Source organism: Phacochoerus africanus, chromosome 1 (assembly GCF_016906955.1).
Source record: "Phacochoerus africanus isolate WHEZ1 chromosome 1, ROS_Pafr_v1, whole genome shotgun sequence".
Taxonomy (NCBI): domain Eukaryota; kingdom Metazoa; phylum Chordata; class Mammalia; order Artiodactyla; family Suidae; genus Phacochoerus; species Phacochoerus africanus.
Window position 1 is genome coordinate 80,826,802 of NC_062544.1, and position 23,615 is coordinate 80,850,416.

The 23,615-nt window shown below is 43.1% G+C and overlaps 1 protein-coding gene across 2 annotated transcripts in view; it reads left to right on the plus strand.

Moving 5' to 3' along the window:
* Nucleotides 1–9,199: 9,199 nt before the first annotated feature.
* Nucleotides 9,200–23,615, plus strand: part of CPNE4 (copine 4) — a 592,772-nt gene continuing 578,356 nt past the window's right edge. For both annotated transcript variants that reach the window (XM_047768207.1, XM_047768218.1), the window contains exon 1: nucleotides 9,200–9,525. The gene's annotated coding sequence lies outside the window, so the exon portion shown is untranslated. The remainder of the gene's footprint in view (nucleotides 9,526–23,615) is intronic.

Here is a 23,615-nt window from a genome sequence, read left to right on the forward strand (position 1 = left end):
AGAATACCCTCAGAATGATAGGACTTCACCTTCTCTTCTCCAGAGGAACAATGTGTTATTTTGGTCTGCCTTTGATCACGGATGATTCACTTTAAAGGCGGCCCTGCTGGAAAAACGCAGAAAGCAGAGTTGCAATCAGAAAAATGACTATGTACAAATGGCATCTTCTGACTTCCTGTTCTTATTTCCCAGGACTTTTTTTTTTTTTTTTTTCCGTCACTTCTTTATTCCTTTGCCCTGTGAGAACCATCCAGGTTGGGAAAGGTGGGCTGGGTCCTAATTCTTTGGCTGTTCTCATCAATATTCTCTGAGTTCTATGGTTAACTGTGGAATGTCTTCCTATGGCATTTGCTCTGGAGACATTTGACTTAAAGATTCCAAGCAGGTGAAGTGAGGCTTTTGCTTACAAAGTAGGCAAAAAATGGTAATTAAGTTAAATTACCATTAATTTCACAAAATATATCCAAAGCCAGAAAAGTATGCATAGGCTTCACTTCAACTAGTCTACCTTTATTCTAAGGAAACAAGTGGAAACCTTGTGTGTTTTTGAAAAATAAACTTTTAATTGGGGATAATTTCGGATTCGTGGAAAAGTTATAAAGACAGTACAGAGAATTTCTATATACTTCTCACCCATTCCCCTCTAGGGTTGCCAGAGTGTGTCTGTTACCATGGAGCATTTGTCATAGCTAAGGAATCAACATTGGTGCATTACTATTAAGTAAACATCAGACTTTATTTGAATTTCACCAGTTTTTCCATTAGTGTCCTCTTTCTGCCCCAGGATCAGACCTGGGATGCCACATTGAATTTGCTGTTTCAATATCTTCTGGTATGTGAGAGTTTCTCAGTCTTTGTTTTGTTTTGTTTTGTTTTACATTTTAAAGCTTTTGATAGTTTTGCCATGCACTGGTTAGGTATTTTACAGAATGTCCCTCAATTTGTTTTCGTTTAGTGTTTTTCTCATGATTAGACTGTGGTTATGGATTTTTGGAAAGAACACCACAGAGGTGCCCATCTTGGTGTTCCTGTCACATCATCTCAGTGGTACGTGATATAAAAGCATGCTTGTGGAAGCACTGAGTACAATAGTGAGGAACTGGAAATAAATACTCAAAAACAAGAATTCATTTAGCATCATTTGCTATATTCATATACATTGCATAGTCTTCATAATTTATGATGTAGGTTAATGTTTTTAGATGTAAGAAAGCAGGTTCCATCATCAAAAACATCGAGGATACTGGTCACTCCTCGCACAGTATAATTTAACTTCCAATGTTGAAAATAATAAAATGTGTTGATTATTTTTATTTATTTATTTATTTTTGTCTTTTGTCTTTTTAGGGCTGCACTCATGGTATATGGAGGTTACCAGGCTAGGGATCTAATCGGAGCTACAGCTGTCGGCCTATGCCACAGCCACAGCAATGCCAGATCGGAGCCACATCTGTGACCTACACCACAGCTCATGGTAATGCTGGATCCTCAACCCACTAGTGAGGCCACTGATCGAATTTGCAACCTCATGGTTCCTGGTCAGATTCATTTCCATTGTGCCACAACAGGAACTCCCAAAATGTGTTGATAAAAAAAAAAGAGAGAGAGAGAGAAAGCAGGTTCCAAAACAGGATATATAAAAAGATTTCATTCAGTGATTTAAAATATCTTTATTTATATGTGTTTTAGAAACTCTGAACACTGCCTCACACCAACACTACAGGGAAAACACTGTTGTCCCAGAACCTGCCCTTGAAGGCCCTCAGATCTGCCCACAACTGTGACAGCAGTGTCCCTTCCTCCCAGAGGAGCCAGTGTCCATGGCCACACAGAGGTCAGCCCTGTGACCTGGGAAGCAAAAGACATCCTTCACCAGAAGGATGATCTACATGATGAGCCTAATGATGTCTCCTAGATTTAATGCAAAGAGTGAAGAAAATAACATATAACCAGATAGCACATATAAAAGTATTTGACCCAAAAGGTAATTTTAGATGTTTGCCATGGGAATAACAGGTTGTATGGGGGAGGCGATTCTGCTGAGGCAAATCTTGTTCTTCTTTTAAATCTCTTTCATGGATATACGGACTTCTTCAGAAATAACCCTATATGTGTTGATTGCCTGAGCTCACAGTCCAGAGGCCTCCCTTTCCACTGGTGTTGAAGGGGACTGATCATGTCATTAGTGAGTGAAGTGGAAGGAAACTCTCTAGGATTCCTTTTCTGATCTATGCTTTGTACTGGACTCTATGATCCTGAAGAACAAGTGCCTTGGATGCTGTTTGGCACAGACTATAGGCTCAAAATGTAGTTAATTAGTAAAGCAAACAGGACAAGTCTTATGTAATATTGAAGCCTCCTCATCTTTTGTCATCCTTCTTTCTTCTTTTCCCCTTTATGAAGCTTAGTGTGGGCTAAATGACTCATTCTCTCTTCTCCAAACTCTTAACACTGACCATTGAAAACCTAAAGAAATTTCTCCATCTCTGGGCTTTCATACTTATCGTGACCCATGGCTAGACGCTTTTTTCTCTGGTTCCTGCACACTACCTCCTTCTAACCTTTATGCTCATCTCATATGCTTCCTCCCTAGAGGTCTTGTTAGCCTATCTTATCTAAGAATCATTTCCTAGTCCTTCCCTATCTCCTCATCCTTTTTCTTTCTCTCCCAGGGCTTATTATAACCTAGAGCTATTCTTTCCTTTTTTAAAACAATTTGCTTTTTTAGGCCCACACCTGCGGCATATGGAAGTTCTCGGGCTAGGTGTTGAATCAGACCTGCATCCATAACAGCTTGCAGCAGTGCCAGATCTTTAACCCATTGAGCAGGACCAGGGATTGAACCCGCATCCTTACTGATGCTGGTCAGGTTTGTAAATCGCTGAGCCACAAGGGGAACTCCTATTCTTTCTTTTTCTTTATTTCTCTCTCATTCTTTCCTCTCCTTGACTCCCATTCTCTTTTTCTCTCTTTCTTTGTTCATTTTCTGTCTTCCCAATCTGACTGATGACTCCATGAGGGCAGAGACCTTGGCTGTCTGGTCCATTGCTATATCCCTGAATAGTGCTCAACAAATATCTGTTGAATGAATTCACTGAAAAGACCCATTACTCATTTTCAAACTCTAGTATTTCTGCCTCTAATCTCTTTTTAATTTTTCATTATCGTCTGACCACCACACTGCTCACTCAAACTTCTTCAATGTCTTCCCTTAATCTCCAGCTGATGTTTCCAAATGTTTAGATTTCATAGAACAAACTTCAAAACACATTTTTTGGGTTGGCTTTGGTTCATCAGTACTTTTATTTTATCAAGTAAGGACATTTTAAAACTGACAAAACCTCACAAGAAATTGATGACAAGAATGCAGTGACTAAAAAAAAAGATGAAGGAAGAGATCATCTCAAAATATTAATTTGGCTGCATAAACGCTTCTTATTTTTCTCATTTCACTGTGGATGAAGAAGAAGTATGGAACCTCCCTTAAGATTTGGGAATAAGTGAGTCACGGAATGAAAGCAAATCTCCTTAGGTAAGTTTTCTGAGGCCCTTTGTACACACACCGCTGCCTGCTTGTTTGCTTCAGCACTTGTTCCTCGCTCCCTTATTCTGCCCTGGGTAAAGTGGATTACTTAGTCACTTGAAGTCCCTGGATCAGACTGGTTTCTCTTGCCTTGGAGCCTTTGTCTTTTTCTTGTTCGGGACACCTTTTGCTCAAACTGCCTTGTCCACTTCTATAATTTATGAAGATGAAGATAAATGTCATTGGCCTTATCTATGGTGAAAAAGAATCATGTCCATCAAAAAGGGGTCCAGAGGATGGAATGAGAGTCTTGAAATGAGCCGGTATAGTAGAAGAATTTGATGGCACTCACTCACCAGGGGAATTTCATTATGCCGTTATGGCAGGCCAAGCAGACCAGGATTTAAAGCTCATCTTTGTAACTAACCAGCTATGTAGATTTTGACAAGATACTTCATATCTCTCAATTTGTTATCTACACAAAAGGGGGGGAGCTATGCATACTTACCTTATTGGATTGTCATGAAACTTAATTATGATTATGTTGTCAAGTCATTCAGCCAAGTTTCTAGAACATAGAATAGGTTCAAATACCATTTTTCTTTTCTCTCCCTACCCAGAATAATGCAACACTGCAGCCAAACTATAAAATAGGGAATACTGGGGCCCCATTAATGCCCCCTCTCCACAATCTTGGCCCATTTGGCATATTGAAGGGAATCAATAATTATCTCTTTGTGGGTATGTACGGTGTTTTGTTTCTTTTAGCCAAGATCTTGTCCTCAACTATGACTGAAGTACAGAAAACTGGAAAGAAATCTGTTTATCCAAAGCCATTAATAGAAAAGTTAGTAGAAAAGTTGCCCAGATAAATTTCTGAGGGTATATCAGTTAGAAATACTATTTGTTTATTAGTAATAAAGAGCTGAGCATAGTGGCTTGTATCAAGTAGTAGTTTTATTTTTCTCGTAATAACATAGGTGACAAAATGATCGCCTTCCTAATATCAAAGACCCAGATTCCTTTTACCTTTCTGCTTAGCCTGGCTTGGCAAATGCTTGCTGCTTCCTAGTCACATGATGGCTGACCTATCTTCAACTTCAGGTAGAAAGAAGGTAGTGGTAGAGGTGTGAGGAGATAAAGGTACATGCCAGTACCCAAAGATTTCTCCCTCCCTTTTAGCACTATCGTGGAAACTACTCTGTAACTTCCACAGACATCTCAATGGCTAGACCAACCTTGCAAATCAGAACTTTCTTCAATGTTGGAAATATTCTGTGCTTGAACTATCCAAGATAGCAGCTACTAGCAATTTGTGGCTATTAGCATGTAAAGAGTGGCTCATGTGATGGAGGGAATTTTTTTTGTTTTTTTTTTTTTTGTTTTTTTTTTTTTTTTGGTCTGTGGCTGTGGCATGCAGAAGTTCCTGGGCCAGGGATTGAGTTTACACCACAGTAGTGACAATGCTGGAAACTTAACCAGGGAACTCCGTGACTTTTAAACTTTACTTAATTTTAATAAATTGGAATTTAAGCAGCTATATGTGTCTGGTGTCTACCATATTGCAGACCTTTGATGCATTGCAGACCTTTGATACATTGCAGACCTTTGATGCATGACCACCCCATCTGTAAGAAAGGCTGGGAAATGTGCTATGGGGCTGACACATGGCCGTCTCCCTCAAAACTCTCCTTTTTTAAATAAGGAAAAATAAAAAAACAGTTACAGGCTAAGCAAATAGCTGTCTCTACAACAGAGTGGTAGTTGCATGCTGACATTCCTTAAATCCAAAGGAATAGAGTCTCGATGTGTTTATCATGAACATGAGGAATGGTGTGGTAGCACAGACTTAATATAGCTGAAAAGCAGAATCCCAGAGCTGGAGTTCAATTCAAATATCTTCTTTTCACAATGAAGAAACTGAGGCTTAGAGGGTATGACTGAGAGGCCTAATTAAAAGGTAAATGGGATAAAGCTACTCTGAAATAATGGAGAGCTGATTCAGTGTTCTTTAAAGCACCACCCATGGTAAAACAGAAAATCTCAGAAAGAGGAGTTCCCATTGTGGCGCAGGGAAATGAATCTGACTAGGAAGCGTGAGGTTGTGGGTTCGATCCCTGGACTTGCTCAGTTGGGTTAAGGATCTGGCCATGAGCTGTGGTGTGGGTCACAGACGGGTCACAGATCTTGTGTTGATGTGGCTGTGGCTGTGGCTTAGGCCGGCAGCCTCAGCTCCAATTAGACCTCTCATCTGGGAACCTTCATATGCCGCAAGTGCGGCCCTAAAAAGACAAATAGACAAAAAAAGAAAAGAAAATGCTCTCTGCTAGTGATTTTTAAAATGCAGTGAAGAGGGATTGTGATGCCACCTATTGGTAGACAAAAGAATAAGGCCATTCCCTTCGTGGTACGGCTTTTTACTGGTAGATATTAGAGGGGCTAGAGGTCACACAGGATCTTCACATAAAGGAAGGACAGACTTGTGGAAGATGCCATTCCTACATCAGCTTGGAATGTGTGTATCAGTTATTTCTTGGCCCTTAGCATCTCAGAAGGGCTTTCTTAGAGCATTTCTCTGCTTTCCAGTAATGCAAACCATCTCAGGCATATATAGAAACACCAGAGGAAGACATATCAGTCAATTCTCAAAATCACATGAAATAGAAAAAAAAAAGAACATATTTTTGATCTATAAATAACACTGGTGGTAAATGAAATGTTCTTTTTTGATCCAAAATCTCAGAAATATATCCTGTTATTTATAGCAGTCCCCTTGACTAGTTGAGGATATAACCATCCTACAGCTTGAAAGAAAAAAAGAAAAAGAAGACAAAAATTCAATTTCAAAACAAAATGCTCACCCTGACTCATTCAGGGAAAGATCCAAGGTTTTCAATGCAGGGCACTGACTCTCTGCCTGTTTTTCCCCCTTCATCATCTGTCACCCTTGAAAAATGGTATCAACTGCATTGGTAAGAATCGACGTTTCTTCCCTTTTGTTCCCTGGCTCCGTTCCAGTATTGCACTTGTCACACTGATGGGAGGGGTGCCTTTCATATTGGCATAGGACAGTGAGCGGATGCCTCTTCTTATGTTATTAAACAGAGACCAGGCGAGTGAATCTGCCCAGATCTGGAGCCTCCCTTGTGGCTTGGAAACACCGGTTGTGCTGTGGCTTGGCTTTAGATCATTCTGACCATGGCTGTAGAGCCCAGCAGCTCAGAATCCATCAAGAAGAGAATTGGGAAGAGGTGAGTGATACAGATCAGGGGGTTTTGATGTCACAGTTGTTTAAAGGATTCCGGCTGGTGAGCAACTGGCTGTGGGAGCAGCAACTGGGACCTGAGTTTTTGAGCTGGTTATATATATTTATTTGTAGATATGGGCTCTTGGTTTCATAGGAAGCGTGGGAGGAAATTCTGCTTTCTGTGCCTGGCAGAGAGCCTTTTTGAATTTACCTTCCATGTCATGCCTTGTGGAAAAAAATCCAAGTTTCTGGGATAAGGCTGCACGTGTGTTCTGCACACTGGCTTGCAGGCAACTGTTTGTTTCTGATTATGAAGCTGAAGCCTGCTGGCAGAGGAAACCATATTTGCCACAAGTTGTGGTGCTGCTTTCAGTTTGTGTGCCTGTGCCTTTAACACGAGGGGCTAAAGATGGCTGTACTGGACTCTTCCCTGTGCTTCTGACTCCATTATCTGTTCTGTGGTTCCTGGTTCTGTCATTTTTAGCTGTCCTTTCAGAGAATGCTTCTATTATCACTCCTGTACTCCCACTAACTAATTATGTTCCCTGGTCTGGGCATTATGACCACCCAAACTCCAGGCTTTTTGTAGAGATAATAAAATCTACTTTGGCAATTGTTTGTGGTCAATAGAGTAGCTCATAGATTGCCTGGAAATAGTACATGCTCAGCACACTTAATTCCTTTTCTCTTACCCAGAAAATGAGAGATTTGTGTTCAGTAAGCTCTAAGGTATTTTTAATAATTTAAGTTATCAAATGTTTATTGACTACCTGCTATGTGACAGACATTGTGATGGCATTGGCGTGACAATCACAAACAAGGCCATGAAACAGACTATCACCTGCCTTCATGGGACTTACATTTCAGAAAACACAATCAGCATGCAAGGAATCATGCACAATCACTTTCCTTTCTCTTCCCTTCATCTTTGCAAGTTCAATCCAGCTCAAATGTCAATTTCATCTCCAAAGCTACTTAAATTGGAAAGGAATATTTTCTGACTTAATATTTCCATGTTCAGTAAACATATGCTTACTTTGCCTGCCCAGCATCCACCTACCCACCCCCCTGTCACTTTCTGATGTGAAGACAATGAATTTACTCTGGGGAACAATCCCGAGTCTCACGCTCAGTTGCTGTCGATCATGTGGGACTCCACTGGGGCTCCAGAAGTGCGGCAGAGCACTGTGAATGGTTCCAGAATCTGTGGAAGGCCTGGAACTTCGCTGAATTCTGTATCTTAAGACCATGTTGGTTGGCTTGTGCTTAACCATGTGACCCAAGTTTCCTCAAATTGAAACAAAGGAACTTCCCTATTCTTTCTAGGGTCCACAATGTTACCATGCTTCAGAAGTTCTTGTGAGGTGGCCTGGGGGGAAGAAAAATTATTATTAAAAATTTTAATAAAAAATTATTTTTTCTTTCTGAAGGCTCTTCCTCTGTATCCCAAGGATCTTCCTAATTGCCTCTACAAAACCATCAGTTGGGTACCTGCTCCTAATCCAGTTACTTCTTCTTCTCCAGGCTTTGAGATTGAGAACTCTGTGGTTGGTGAAAAGCTCTTGGCTGATAACCTGTCTACATGAAGAGAGGTCTTGTTAGATGTGCCTTAAGAGGCTGGGGAGGAAGACCCTCCTATGTCCTGTTGTCCCTTTCAACATTGTATGTAGCATCCTCCTTCTCATCCCAATGTCAGACATGTCAGCTTTTTCTGAACCTCATGGATTCTGAAATCCAATTTGTGGTTCTGACAATACCTCTATGCTAAAAGAGTGTAACTGTCTAGTTTACTGTTGCAGAAACTGTCGGATGCAATGCATAATGCTCATTTGTTTAAATTCGGCTTTAATAAGTTTGGAACAGGAAAGCTACACTTCCTTTCTATAAAGTGCTTCATAACATGTGGCAGTGGTTACCCCTTACATAAGACAGCGTGTTTATATCTATTTTTAAGCACTGCTGCTCTCCAAGCATTTCTTTATCTTTTACTTATTTATGAAGTGGATGTATTCGGGAAGACATGGGATGAAAAAAAACCTCATCGTCCATTCATTTATTCATGCATTTATTTACTAAAAATTAATTACCAGGCTCCTACCGTATGCTAGGTGCTCTTGTCGGAGGTGAGCCATAACCTCGCCTTTTTTGGTGGCAGTTGAGCATTCATCCAAGAAGTTTCCTGTATGCGGAAAGAAGCATCACTCCCACCCCCTTCCAAGTACTCCCCCTTTACCCTGGAATGGAGAGGAGGTCCCCAGAGTGACGCGTCTCCTGGAGCTAGGAGAGAGCGGTGGCCAGGAGGGGAGCCGGGTACCGCCCCCTCCAGGAAGACCTCTGGGCGGGGCGGGGCTGGGCGGTGCACTCCTCTCCTGGCCTCGCCCTCTGCCGGGGCCCCCAGGGGGCGCTGATGTCCAGGCCTCAGAGCCGGCCGTGCGCGGGCGCGGGGCGCGCGGGTTTCCTCGGAAGGTGGAAGCTCTCCGCCGAGCTGCCTTACCCTCCGCCTGTTCGCGCCCGCCGCTTCCCTCCGCTCCGCCCCCATCTCCCTCCCCGAGTGACTGAGAGCCAAGCGGTCCCGCCCCACCGCCCGGAATGGAGACCGGGTCCCCGCTGAGCCCGAACTCCCCGCACGGCTCCTCTTCACTGCGCCGCCGCTGAGCTGCAGCGAGCCCGAGGGGAGGGAACGCGACCCCAACCCCACCCTGACCCGCCCACGGCCGCCCAGGCCAACGCTTGGTGCCCTCGGGCCGCGAGCCAGGTAAGTGAGGGCGGACCCTGCTCCGCGTCCCCGGCCGCTGCTCGAGAGCAACTTTTGAGGCACACGGGTTGGCTTCCAGCCTCCGCGGCCGCGTTAGGAAATCTTTAGAGGAACTTTGGTCCCTCCTCGCCCCTGCTCTTGGCCCGGCTCCCTGAGCCGGATGGGGCGGGAGTGGGGAGGGGGTCGCCCTGCGCGTCTGCAGGGGAGTGGGAGCGGGAGACGCGTGTCCCAGCTGGAGTCGCGGCGTCCCTCGTCCTGACGGCTGGGAAGCGGGGGCGGGGGCGTAGCGCGGGGTCCTGGGGCTAGACCCCGGCGGTGGGACTCAGCCTCCCAGCCTTCTAACCTTCCCCCCGCTATCCCCTCCCCCCTATACAGTAGGTTCCAACAATGTGCAATTGCGTCTGGGGCTCTCGAGCTTCAAACTCCTACATAGGCTCAAAGGTGCCTAGATTCAGCCAAGTCCCTCCGTGCACCTTCCTTATTAAAGTACCAGGGAGAGGGGGCGGGGGATGGGCCCGGAGGGACTGTGAAACGCCAGCCTCAGCCCACTAAAGAGGTCAGGACCCGTGCTTTCGTAGACACCCGAGGACCTTCAGGGGGGAATCGAGGGGACAGTTAAGGGGTGGGAATCAGTTAGGAGGTGGTCCCCGAGGCGTCAAGTGAGTATAGATAGGGTGGGGAGCAGGCTGACTTCAGAGAAGTGCTGTTGGGAAGATGCGTTTCTCCTTCCCCTTGAGGACGTGGGTGGGCTTTAAGGCCCTGTCCTCCAGGTCCAACAGCGCCTGGGGGCCTACCTAGCCTGGCTTCCAGTCCTAGAACTTGCCAGGCTCCGGGGAAGAATCTCGGCTGCAGAAATGGCCCCTGGAGCCTGGAGCTTTAAGAAGTGCTGCCCCTGGGATTCCAGAGGTGGAGGGAGGAACCGTGAAGGGTGTGGTGGGATCAGGTACTGGAGAAGTGGGTGCCCCGGGATACTTTGAGAGAGAAATACCCCCTACTCCCACTGCCACCCAGCCACCTGCGACGTCCTGTCACTGACCCACTGATGCCTCAGGATTTCAGTGCATTTTGGGAGGAAATGCCTCTGCTTCCTTACTCTTGTGTTCAAAACTATACAAAACAAACTCTCATGCTCTGGCTGCTTTGCCCGGATTTTTAAAGCACTCCTCTGGTTGTTCTTAGCTCACTTGATTTTCTGTTTCCTAAACAGCATTTTTGAGCTGTCCAAGGTATTTTAAAGTGTTCTATTTAAACTGCGACTAAACACTACTCTTTTGGAAAAACTATTTTAACTTCAGAGGAGATATTCTTTTCTCTGCATCATTCCTTCTACTACCCTCTTAACAACCCCTCTTCTCAAAAACGTTTGTGTTTTGTTTTTTGCTTTATGCCAAAACAGTCTTCCCCCTGTGCATCCCCTCCAACTTTCCTAGAACATAGACGTTTCAAATCTATGACAGCATTTTGTAGTTAGTAAACATCAATTAAACTGCATAGCACCCCCCGCCCCAGGAGCCAGAGACAAGCAACAACTTTACTTACTTCATTTGATACCCTTCAAGTTTAGGAAGGTCCCGTTTTTATTACCCAGCAGATACCTGGATGGCTGTGGCTGTGGTTAGATAACTCCTGACGTTTTCATTTCCCTTGCTAAGCTGCTGCTTCCAGGTTAAATTTATTTTATTACCCGTCCATTTTTAAAGAAAGACTAGAAAATTCACTCTAATACATAGGGGTCTGAGCTCAGAATAGGTCAAAGGTACTCACATGTAGGGAGGTGGATAAAAATAGAAGGTTTACCAAGTACAGCCAGGACACCTGTGTTAATCCTGAGAGCCTCCTCTTTGATCCCTGGTGGGAAGATTCAGATGGGTTCACAGGATCAGACTCAAACCACATCAATACCAGGTGATTTCTCCTACCATGGAAGCATCTGTCCATGGTAGGAGTGGCTGTTGAATTGTGGGCAGCTTTGAATGGTCCCATGAGAAGAGCTTGCCTAGAATGAAACCAAAGATCTGCTCACGTGTTACTGTGTGAAAATGCTCATGGACATCAAACCTCTACCATTCCTAAGTGTGCTCAGTCTCATGTTTATTCTTCCAGATACACTCCCAGCATCTTTTATTGGGAGCAGGAGCTGATTGGGTCCAGGGAGCTTTCTAGCATGAGACAAGCACTTTCCTAGAGCTGTTAAATATTTCTTTAAAAATAGTTGTTCTGAGGTTTGTGAGTTGTTTTTTAGTTGTGCTTAAAAGAGTTCCTGTTTTGGAATTCCCATCGTGGCTCAGTGGTTAATGAATCCAACTAGGGACCATAGGGTTGTGGGTTTGATCCCTGGCCTTACTCAGTGGGTTGAGGATCCAGCGTTGCCACAAGTTGTGGTGTAGGTCGCAGACGCAGCTTGGATCTGGTGTTGCTGTGGCTGTGGTGTAGGCTGGCAGCTACAGTTCCTATTGGACCCCTAGCCTGGGAACCTCCATATGCCATGGATGCACCCCTAGAAAGAACAAAAGACCAAAAAAAAAAAAAAAAGAGTTCCTGTTTTTCCTCTAGTTTCTGGTAACACAGCATTTACTTGAATCATTGCTTCATCTTAAGGAAACCCTGCTTTTGGAGGTTTTAGTTACAAAGTGCCTTGCACTGCAGGTTTTTTTTATTATTTATTTTTAAATTTTTTAATTTTTTTTGTCTTTTTTTGCCATTTCTTGGGCCGATCCCGCGGCATATGGAGGTTCCCAGGCTAGGGGTCAAATCGGAGCCGTAGCCACCGGCCTACGCCAGAGCCACAGCAACGCGGGATCAGAGCCGCGTCTGCAACCCACACCACAGCTCACGGCAACGCCGGATCGTTAACCCACCGAGCAAGGCCAGGGATCGAACCCTCAACCTCATGGTTCCCAGTCGGATTCGTCAACCACTGCGCCACCACGGGAACTCCAGGTTTTTTTTTTTTTTTTTTCATCTGCATGTGGACTTCTGATTTTAAAATGCTGTGTTTCTGTTAGGAAGCAAAGATGTTATCTGTTTCCAGAGAAGTTTTATGTAGTATTCCAGGAAATAGAGGCTTTGATTCTCCTCATCATCAGATGATTTGAGTTCACTTTTGTGACAGAAAACCTTTAGCTTATACTGACTAGAAAGAATAATCACAGAGGAAAAAAAAAATGGGTTAATGGCAGAATCTTTAGTCTCATCTGCATTTGAATCTTTTGGAACTCAGCTGAATATATTTCTTCAGCTTGCACCATGAATTTCTCTGCCCTCTCTTCACAAGTTCCCTGAAACAGTACACTTTGGACCTTTATGGTCCCATTTATTCACGTAAGGAATGGGTTTTTTTCTTGGAGGTAAACCTGTTGGAGGTAAATAGTTTGCATTGTGTATAATCAGTGTCCTACACTTTCAGAGGGGTCTCAATCCAGAACAAAGAATAAGAGGACTCTGGTGGTACCAGTCCCACCCACTGGGAGAAAGTCTCTATACCAGTTAGGAAAGTCACTTCATGAGTCTTTATTGTTTTGAATCAGAGATATGACCAGAAGATCGATATTTCATGCATTTTAAGGAGGAAAGGGGCTAAATTTGTTCTCTATATTTACTTGTTCCATTTTTTTTATGTTAATATTTAGAAAACAAACAAACAGAAACCTCTTTGGATCCTTATAGTAACCCAAAGTCATATTGCCTTGGCAACAGTAACTAGTCCACTGGAGTCACGAAATATCAAGACAGAAAATTTTAAATGCACTTAAAATAAAATGTCACATGGTTCAAAACCATCCTATGGTACATTAGAAGTGACCTTCCAGCATATGATGATAAAGTTGCCTTTAACTCTGTCATTCTCCAGATGGTAAAGACAGATTATAGAACTTATAGAAAAACTTCATAATGGTTTTTCTCTTGAGGGTAGCATGTTATCAAAATTAGGGGGGGTTGAGTTAACGAATCCTTTCGAGTGAGGTATTTTTGTGGAGGTTGGTTATAAGTCCAAAATCAAGTTCAATCAATAGGTCAGTTAAGATATGCTGTCTTTTCTATGCTATTTGAAATAGACAGTATGTAGGAGAACCTCAGTTAGCGTTAAATTCAATCAGTAGTTATCTGCTAAAATTCGTGATTGCAGAACTAAAAACATAGTAATGCCTACGTATACTTGCAGTCTCTTCTATACTAGAAATCTCATTTATGTGGGAGCTTTCTGTTTAGGCTACGAAGTACTAAATATACGTGAAGTATAGTCTATGTTTCCCTTAAGTTAGCAAATGCTGGGAAGTCCTTTCTTTGATTGCTAGATTCTTAGGAAAGCCATTTGAGAGCGACTAGCTTTTAACTCAGTAGACGTGGAAGGCCTGGAGGCATGTCTTGAAAAGTGAAAGGTGATAAAGATGACTTATTTGGGAAGTTTTATCCTTGTCCTATGATTTTGGTGCCCTCCTAGGGGTGGAAGAGCCCATCTAAGCTGGCCTATGGCAGGCTCATCTCTAACTGTGAACATAAACTTTATCACTTTGAATTTGTGACTCTTAGAACTGGAAGTGAGCTTGGAGATTATTGACTTGAGCTGTTTAATTTGTCAGATGTGGGAACTGAGCCTCAGATCAAGATCAGGGGACTCAGTCAGCAACCCCCTTGATTGTTCCTCTTGCAAAGGGATTCAGGTTCCCTGGACCTAATTATTGTGGTGGTTCCATGTGCACAAATAATCTTTACTGAGTTGGAGATGGGAGGAGCAGGACTGAGTCCTATTATTTTGCTCTCTCTCGGAGCCAGTGCAGCATTTATTCAATAGATGTGATAAAATTTGTACAAAGTCATTGTCTGCAGCCATCCCTGCGAATGTGCATGTTTTGTGAGGAATTGCTCATGCACAGTCTTAGCTTTCTATTTTAAATGTCACAACTGAGTCAATGAAGTAAACAGGGAGATTTTATGTATTTACAGTTTAAGGAATCCGCAGGGGAATCCTTCATTCTGTCTTCAGTGAAAGGTCCATTCAAAAGAAAGACTTTCTAAAATGTTGCTTTTCTATCTCTGGTTCCGAACATAATACTTATAACTTTATATTTCTTATGACTTAGGAAACTAGAGCTTGGAAACATTTTCTCCTTGAATACATCAGGAGAAAAATAAAATATTTCAGGTTAATTCTAGAAAAAACCTTCTCAGGTTTAAGGTGTATTGACTGAAAGGCCTTCCTTATCCAAGAGATCCTAAACCTCTGTAGGGTGATTTCATTGTGCTTAGAGGGAGAGGAAGAACAAAATCAGGGTGGCACATGCCCAAGGCCAGTGCATCCCAAGAGGCTGGGGACAGGCAGGAGGAAAGGCAGGGTTGGTGTTAGAGCCAACGGCCACTAGGGGGCACCAGAGCACAGACGGAGCCCACCTGCAGGTTTCAGGCTTGGAGATGGGGTTGGTAGAACTCCAATGAAGTACCTAGAGAGAAGAGTTTGGTTACCAGGCACCTCTGACTCTCATATCTAAATTCCTTGCTCCAGAGAGGGGCTAGAGGTCTGCTTTCAGCATCCGTCGGAGCACTTCCAGCCTCGTCTGGTGTCCCCATGGCCCAACAGCCTCATGGGCTGACTGTGATCTCACTGCCCTTTGTTTTTCCAGAGGCAGAATTCTAGACCCAGAAATACCTGGCTCCACTCTTGGGCTTGCAGTTTTCAAGCTGCAGGCCTGCATGGGACTCGGTATCTGGAAAACCAGTCTGATGGTTGTAAATGTGGAGCCTGGAGAAGTGGTGGTGTTTTGGTTGGGCGGCCTGTATTGATCCCTGTGTCCTTTCTCTCAAGAGTTCTCCCCAAACTTCTTCCTTCTTTTTCCATCTGAGCCTCTTCCTCCTGTTCCCACACACCTCTGCTCAGCAGAGGGGGTCTCACTTTTCCATCTGTTGACCAGTCATTGATCACAGCCTTTATGCCCAAAGCTATGTTAGGCACTGGGATCAACACGAAGTTCCCATCTTTTGAAATTGCAGACAGTGAGTATGAGAGAGAAATGAACAAATCATGTGGGGTGAGAGGTACTGAGTCACTTACTTTGTCTCAGAGACCCTGGAAAATGGTGCCTTAAGTCCTTTACCCTTGTATTTTTTCATCTCCCTGTATTTCCAAGAGTCTGTGGAAGGTAGTTCTGAGGGAGGAGAAGGAGAGGGGAATCCCACTCAGCATATACTTTGGTTTATGTGTATGCTTAACTGCACTAATAGAGGTTCATAAGTCTGGTCAACTTGTACTACCACCCTCTATGCATTAATTTCATCAATGTCATAAGTGCATATATAATTAACTTAATCCATTCAAAGAGGAAGATTATTTCTAAAGGGAACATATTAGAAATAGAACAAGAAAACCCTTACCACTATAGGCTTGGTCTGGGGTTCCTCTGTGGTTCAGTGGGTTAAAGACCTGGCATTGTCATTGCTGTGGCGGGGTTTGGCCCTGGAATTAATGCATCCCATGAGGACCACCACCCCCCCTACCCCCCGAAAAAAAGGCTAGGTCTGGAACAACCTGAATAAAGATTATGTTTTTAAACTATTGAAAGATGTATTCAGTACAGATATCAACAAAAGTGAAAATAATAAGGGTAGCAGAATGGTTATAAGAAATGCCTTATATTTATCATTAAAGTGGCAGAAGATCATTTAGTTTAGAACTAGGCACTGGAGGCAGAGGATGCCTGATTTAATGTCTTTGTTTTATTTGTGCAGTTGTTTCAACAAGTAACTTAATGAAAAAAATGGAAAAACAAGAAAGTTTGTGCCTGAGATCATGTTGATGTGAAACCAGAGATGGCCAGGTTTACCTGCCAGGTGGACCACAGCTCTCCTAAGAAGCCAGGCTTAGGATTCTTTTGGTGGGCACCCCTTAGGTTCTGTGATTTGGTCGATGGTGAATCATGTGGGGAGAAAAGCCTGATCAGAGGGAAAAGGTGGAAATACTTGATTTGGGGAGCAGCTAACAACATTCATCACAGCTCATGGCCTGATTACATTTTAAAGAAACAAGAAAACAAAGGCTTCTTATGGAATCAGAGAATGTGAGGGCTGAACAATCCCATAAAATTAGGAACACCCCTTCCCATTTTCCAGATGAGGAAACAGAAGCCCAGCAAGGTGAAATCCCTCACCCAAGATGGTTGGTGGGCTCGTCCTGGCCCACACTGTCTCTCCTTCCCACTGTGTGCTTCCTGAGAGCAGGACTTTCTGTCCTGTTCACTACTGAACCTTATGCAGGGCCAGGCATCTAGCCAGCTGCTTCAAGAATTTTGGTTTACTGTAGGAGCAGTGCTATTTCTTTCTTTTTCACTCATATTCAGGATTGTGCCAAGAAATCACTAGGTTGCAATGTAATTTGATAAAGGTACATATTTACTGAGTTTTGTTATGGTAAGGGCTTAGGTTTTAAGGGTAAACAGACTTGGTTCAAATCCTCGTTCTGTCACTCAGTAGCTGTTTGGCTTTGGAAAAACCTCTCTGAGCCTTTTTTCCTCATCTGCAAAAATTGAGATAAAACTTACATAAGGCACTGGAGGACCTGCATTAAGTGTTGGTTTTTCTCACTCTCTCACTCCTCCTCTCTGTTTTTCCCAGGGAAGATGTAAAGGAGGATATAGTACTTTTTAAAAAGGGGTTTTAATTTATTTCAGATAGTACATGTTTATCTTACAGAAAAGATTATTCCACTCTAGAAACATAAACACAAAATCACTACAAATTCATAGTCTATATGAGTTAGATATCATTAGTCCTATCTTATAAAAATTTGGTAAGTGCCAAAACACTAGCAACAGGGGAGGAAGAGGATTCAAATCTAGGGTGTCCAATTTCAAGACTAGGACATTTTTTTCTTGTATTCTTTACCATCGAAGTTTTTTTTTTTCTTTTTTTTTTTAGGGCCACTCCTGTGGCATATGGAGGTTTCCAAGTTCAGGGTCGAATCAGAGCTGCAACCCTCAGTCTACACCACAGCCACAGCAATGTGGGATCCAAGCCATGTGTGCTACCTACACCACAGATCATGGCCACGCTGGAACCTTAACCACTGAGTGAGGCCACGGATTGAACCTGCATCCTCATGGATACTAGTTGGGTTCATAACCCACTGAGCCACAACTGGAACTCCACCATTACAGTTTATTACAGAATATTGGATATAGTTCCTTGTGTAGGACCTTGTTGTTTATCCATTCTGTATATAATTGTTTGCCTCTGCTAACCCCAAGCTCCTATTCCATCCCTCCCCTATCCCCTATTTGGCAACCACAGGTCTCTTCTCTATGTCTGTGATTCTGTTTCTGTTTTATAGATGGGTTCATTTGTATCATATATTAGATTCCACATATAAGTGATATCATGACATTTGTCTTTCTCTGACTTACTTCACTTAGTATGATAATCTCTAGGTCCATCCATATTGCTACTAATGGCATTAACTCATTCTTTTTTATGGCTGAGTCATATTCCATTGTACATGCACCACATCTTCGTCCCTTCATCTGTTGATGGACACTTAGGTTGTTTCCATGTCTTAGCTATTGTAAACAGTGCTGCTGTGAACATTGGGATGAATATGTCTTTGCAAATTATAGTTTTGTCTGGATACATACCCAAGAATGGGATGGGATCATATTCTTTTTTTAGGAAACTCCATACGGTTCTCCAGAATACCAGTTTACATTCTCACCAACAGTGTAGAAGGGTTTGACCAGGACATTGCTTTCAAGGTCATTTCATATGGTCTTTGTTTCTTAGCCACCTTCTGTGTCTGCTTCTCTCAAGAAGGCTCAGACCCTCCCTTTTCGCATTTTCTAGCCCCTGCTGAGAGCATCACCATGCATGGGTGTGCCTGTTCCCTTGGTGTCTCACAAACTTTGCCAGGTAGTGGCTATATTTTGTGCTCTTTGATGTAACTCCAGAGTACCTTGCACCTTCTGGTCCGTAGAGTGTTCTTTCTGTCTCCCTGTGTGCGTGCCCTTAGCTTACATCCTGCATCTAAGCCAGGTTTGTGAGTATGCATTTAGTGTACTCAAAACCAACTCTACACCCTCTCTCACTTGTTAAAAAATAGTTGTATTACATTTTGATTGTTTGCTTTGTATTCTATAGTCTAAATTAATATGTGGTGTACAGATATATATTACTATACAACTGTTGTATGTGTAATGCAATATGTATTGCACTTGGTGAACAATTTATGGGATTTTTTTTCAAGGATCATTTTGACCATGTGTGAGCTTTACTGTATGCATTAACTTTGAACCAAAGCCCTTACCCAAAATGCGCTTACTTCTAAAGCGCTACACTATATTTGTAGGGTCACACTCTGTGTTTTGTGTGGGTAGGTGGATTTACTAGTAGGCATACATTTTTAAGCCAGGCATTCCTGGGTTTGAATTCCAGCTGTGCTTAATCTCTTGAAGCTCAGTGCCCATAGATGTAAAATGAGAATAACGTGAGAGCCTGTGCCCTGGGATAGCTGTGAGGCTCATACGATATGGGCACCCCAAGTGCCCATTGCGTTGTGAGCACCTGGAAATTTCTCAGGTTGTCACTGTTTTTGGCAGGTGGCATCCCTCAGAGGTTAGCACTTGGGAATAATTACCCTAATGGTGGTAGTTTGCTGTGTTGCAAGGGAGTTGTGAAAACTAGAAGGAGTGTATTTATGAAGATATGATAGAAACTAGCAATAAAATGTTTCACAGCTAGTGACACAGTCGCAGTCCTTTTCCCCCATCCCCACCCCTGTTCCCACCCACAAATTTTATGCCTAACCGCAAAGATGACTCAAGGATTATGCTGGGGTTTCTCCAAGATAAAGCTTCCTCCGTTCCTGCTGGTTCCAGATTTATTTCAAATGCACTGGCCCCCAGATACACAGCTATGCAAAATCCCCAGATATGCAAAATATATACAAAATATATCTGGTGATTTACCCAGATATACAAAATCAATCACTCACATACCCCAGTTGTACCCCAGATATACAAAATCAATCACTCTACCTTGTGAGGCTTATCAATAGACATTTATTGTATTTGACTTTATGTATATCCTGTCTTTGTCCAAAAAAGATTCTGGGCAGTCAGAAGTAGACACCATATTGCGTACCCTTTGCTGTCAAAATACAAAATGCTACTAGCACAAAATATCCTTTTTTTTCTTGGAGACTCCATCTATGTTGTAAAGCCATGGTTCTCACCCTGGAGCACAAACCAGAAATCTCCTGGCAAGCTTGTTACAACACAGATCCATGGGCCCCACCTCGGGAGTTTCTCACTCACCAGGTCTAGTGTTAAGAGTGAAATAGTTTCTGAGGTGATGCTGACGCTCTTGTTTTGAGAACCACAATTTGAGAACCATTGCCTTAGGTATTCACTTTATTCAGACAGACTATGTTTTCTCACTTGTGGGGTAAAGCTGAGAGCAACATTGGTGGTGGAGTGAGGGATCTGACATTTACTGAACACCTGTGACATTTGCTGTGTACCAGGTATCTCACCAACACTTTACACATATCAGCCTATTTAATCCTCACACCTGTTTCACCAATCAATTCATCATTGTTTATTGAGACCCTGTTGTGTATCATGCAATATGCTGTGCTAAGCTCTGGGGATGTAGAACCAACACCACAGACATCAGGGAAACATGCTTGAGCAGATAGTTATAAGGGCAATTAGTCTGATCCATAGAAAGTGGAAGACCAGAGAGGTTAAGTAACGTGGCTAAGGTTACAGAGCTGGTGGGAGACAATGGGAGACAAAGTTAAAAACCATTTTACTCCAAAATGTACAGTCCTTCCTTCCACTAAAACAGAGGTTCTCAGATTTTTGGTCTCAGGGCCTTTTTACACTCTCAAAAATTACTAAAGACTCAAAAGATTTTTTCATTTATTTGGGTTAAATCTGTCAACATTTACTGTATTAGAAATTAAAACAAAGTGGTTCATACTTTGAGAACCTCTGCACTAAACCATGATGCAAATAGTAATCTTTCTTAGATTCTGAACCCTGACTTGTTTTAATGACTTCCGTAGCCATCAAGGATGAGAAACTCTTGCTAAACATGTTTTTTTTTTTTAAACCATGAGGGCCCCTTTTAAGCCTAAGACTGCATTTCTAGTGATGATGGCTTCCTCAAGACAAGGCTGACCTGGTTTGGAGTGTTTTTTTTTTTTTTTTTTGGTCTTTTTAAGGCCACACCCATGGCATATGGAGGTTCCCAGGCAAGGGGTCGAATTGGAGCTGTAGCTGCCGGCCTGTGCCACAGCACAGCAAGACGGGATCTAAGCCATGTCTGCGACCTAACCTTAACACAGTGAGCGAGGTTAGGGATCAAACCTGCATCCTCATGGATGCTAGTCAGATTTGTTTTGCTGAGCCATGACGGGAACTCCTAGAATCACTTTTTTAAAAGTCTGTGTGTATACGTGTGTGTGTTTATGATAAGGAAAAGCAACAGTTAAGTGACTAGTCACAGTGCAAACTAAGATGTGGTGGCTTTATTATTCATCAAAGAGTTTCTATCCAAGCTGAGGGCATTTAAAAAGAGATAGTTCATGGAAGCTAGTGACATCATTGCTTTCAGGGTTCCTGAGGGAAAACTGTTGCCAGGGAAGCCCAAGGAAGCATGGAGGGATCACTCCTGCTGCTTAGTTACAGTAAGAGAAATAGAAGGATGATTAGACTCAAGTCTTGAGGCTTTTTTGTGATGTTGGCAGATGAATGTGTTTAATCCTGGGCTAACAACCGCATCATTTATATTCATTATCTAATGGGCATGAGAAGGCCTAGTAGATGCTTTCCTTTGGTGTGTAATGGTCCTTGGTTGTTCAGGCACAGATGCTGTGGCTGCCTCTGAAAGCTTTATGGCTTTGTTAAGTTTTACTGAGTAAAGTCACCAAATCAGGGCCAATGTAACTCGGTGTGGTTTTCAGCGGATGATCAGTGAGTTCGGATCTCCTTTTGTTTTTATAGAAACTGGTGAACTGTAGCAAGGTTAGTGAGGTTATTTAGATATAGTGGACCCTTGGATGAAGAGTGGGAAAGTGAGAATACACCAATCATCTGAATGACTGAGTCAGAATCCACAGTCATCACCAGACTGTGTGTTCTTCTTGACACCAAACATCTGGGTCACTGGTTCACAAAGAAACTTTGAAAATGTTTAGCCAGATGTTTTGTGTCACAAGGTACATCCTATAGCCAAAACAAACAAAAAAGTGTGATTCCAGATGATTATTTGTCATCTTCCTTCAAAGCGGACATTTGACATGAAGCATCTCTGTTGGTTGACCCAAGATGCCAGGTGATTGTAACTTTTTAGAGGAAATATTTTTCTACAAAGAAGCACTTGTAAGGCGGTCTAAGGCATAAGGAATTATACTGGCAAGTTGAATTGCCTCTTCACCTTCACATTAAATGGGAGTCTGTGATATGTGCCCCGAGGGAATCTCCTGGGAATTCTTACAGCCAGGTTTCTTGTGCTCTTTCTAACTCATGAGCTTCTTGCCTAGAATTCTGTTTCATGTAAGCAGCTCTCAGTGATGAATCCTCTTGGTTTGTAGATTTGTAAGACCACTTTTGAGAACCCGTTTTGCTAAAGTGAGCACAAACATGGCAGGTAGCCGGGCCCTACTCCTCACCCAGCCTTCCTGCCTGGGGATAGGGCTGGGGAAGACCAGACCTGCTCCCTGACCCTCTGTCTGCCCTGTCAACACATAGTCTCAGGTCTAGCTTAGCTTAGATTTGCCTCTGGCAGCAAAGGATAGCATGATGGGAATCTGCCTGACCTCATGGGGATACTGTCTTCTCTAAGATGAAGAGAAGAAATAACATTCAGTAAGGGAGGTGTGATGTTTGGTTACTTAGATGGAAACTCTGTTCCCCTTTGCTTTTGATGGGCAGGACAGCTCTATTTATGATTCCCATTTATTCCCTATGTTTTATGAGTGGTTATAAGTTCACTAAGCAGCTTGTTCTGTGATTCTTCCTTTATATATCTATGTATTTTAATGTCTGTGAATCTGGGGAGGTGTGAGGTAAAATAAGATCTAATTAAGGCCAATCCGAGATCTGCAGGCCAAAATGGTCGGTGTCAAATCAAGATCCACTAAGGCAGGGGTCAGCCAAATACAGCCCAGGGGCCAAATCCTGCATGCAGACTCTTGTAAATCAAGCTTTGTTGGAACCCAGTCACACCTGATGCTGCCTGTGCTTCTCTTAGATGACAGTGTCAGAGCCGAGTGGTTATGACAGCAGGCCCACAAGCCTGCTGACTTGCTGTTTGCAGAAATAGTTTGCCAACTCCTGCACTTGGGGGTGTATTTCTATTTGGCCATCTCCAGATAAGAAACATATACAGACTTCAAAAAAAATCCAAGGGAGTATTATTCTGAAATAAGGGCTCTGGGCCAAATTTATATATAAATGATAGAATTTTGTGGCTCTGCCTTGTGAAGATCTTGTATGCAGTAGGCGCATGTGGGCTGAATGATTGTGTATTTCCAGATGAGTGATTTGTGGTCTGGGTTCCATTTCCCCATTTATAAAATCAAAGTATCTGATGTGATTTCTGAGGCTCCTTCTTGCATGACTATTCTGCATAATGTTAGAAGGGAGGTGAGCCTTGGTAACCTTGCACCTCAGTCTTACAAAGTGACAGACAGCCACAGCTTCTTGAGTCACTGTCAGTCATAGTTGTTTTGCATCAGCTGGAGTTATTAGGCATAGCCAAAAGGTATGACCGTCCACTGCCATTGTGTATTGAGTGTCTTACATGGAGAGAAACAGAAGGGTTAAAGGGTTGAGAGCATCCAAATATGCTTAATACCTGTTCTGAGTTGCTTCCTGGAGCTGGGCTTGAGGAGTGTGTTTGTTGTTTGTGTTTGGCAGCTTGTGGTGTGATCTTGAGCATGTTCCAGATGTGCCTGAGGTCCCCAAGTCACAGTACAGGGTTCTGGTAGCAGTGGGCAGATGATGTGGTGGGGGATGGAGCAGAAGAGAGGTGATGGCAATTACTGTCCTCCACCATGGGAGAAATGTGAGCTGTGCCGTCGGGAGGAAGGTTCATGCTCCGTA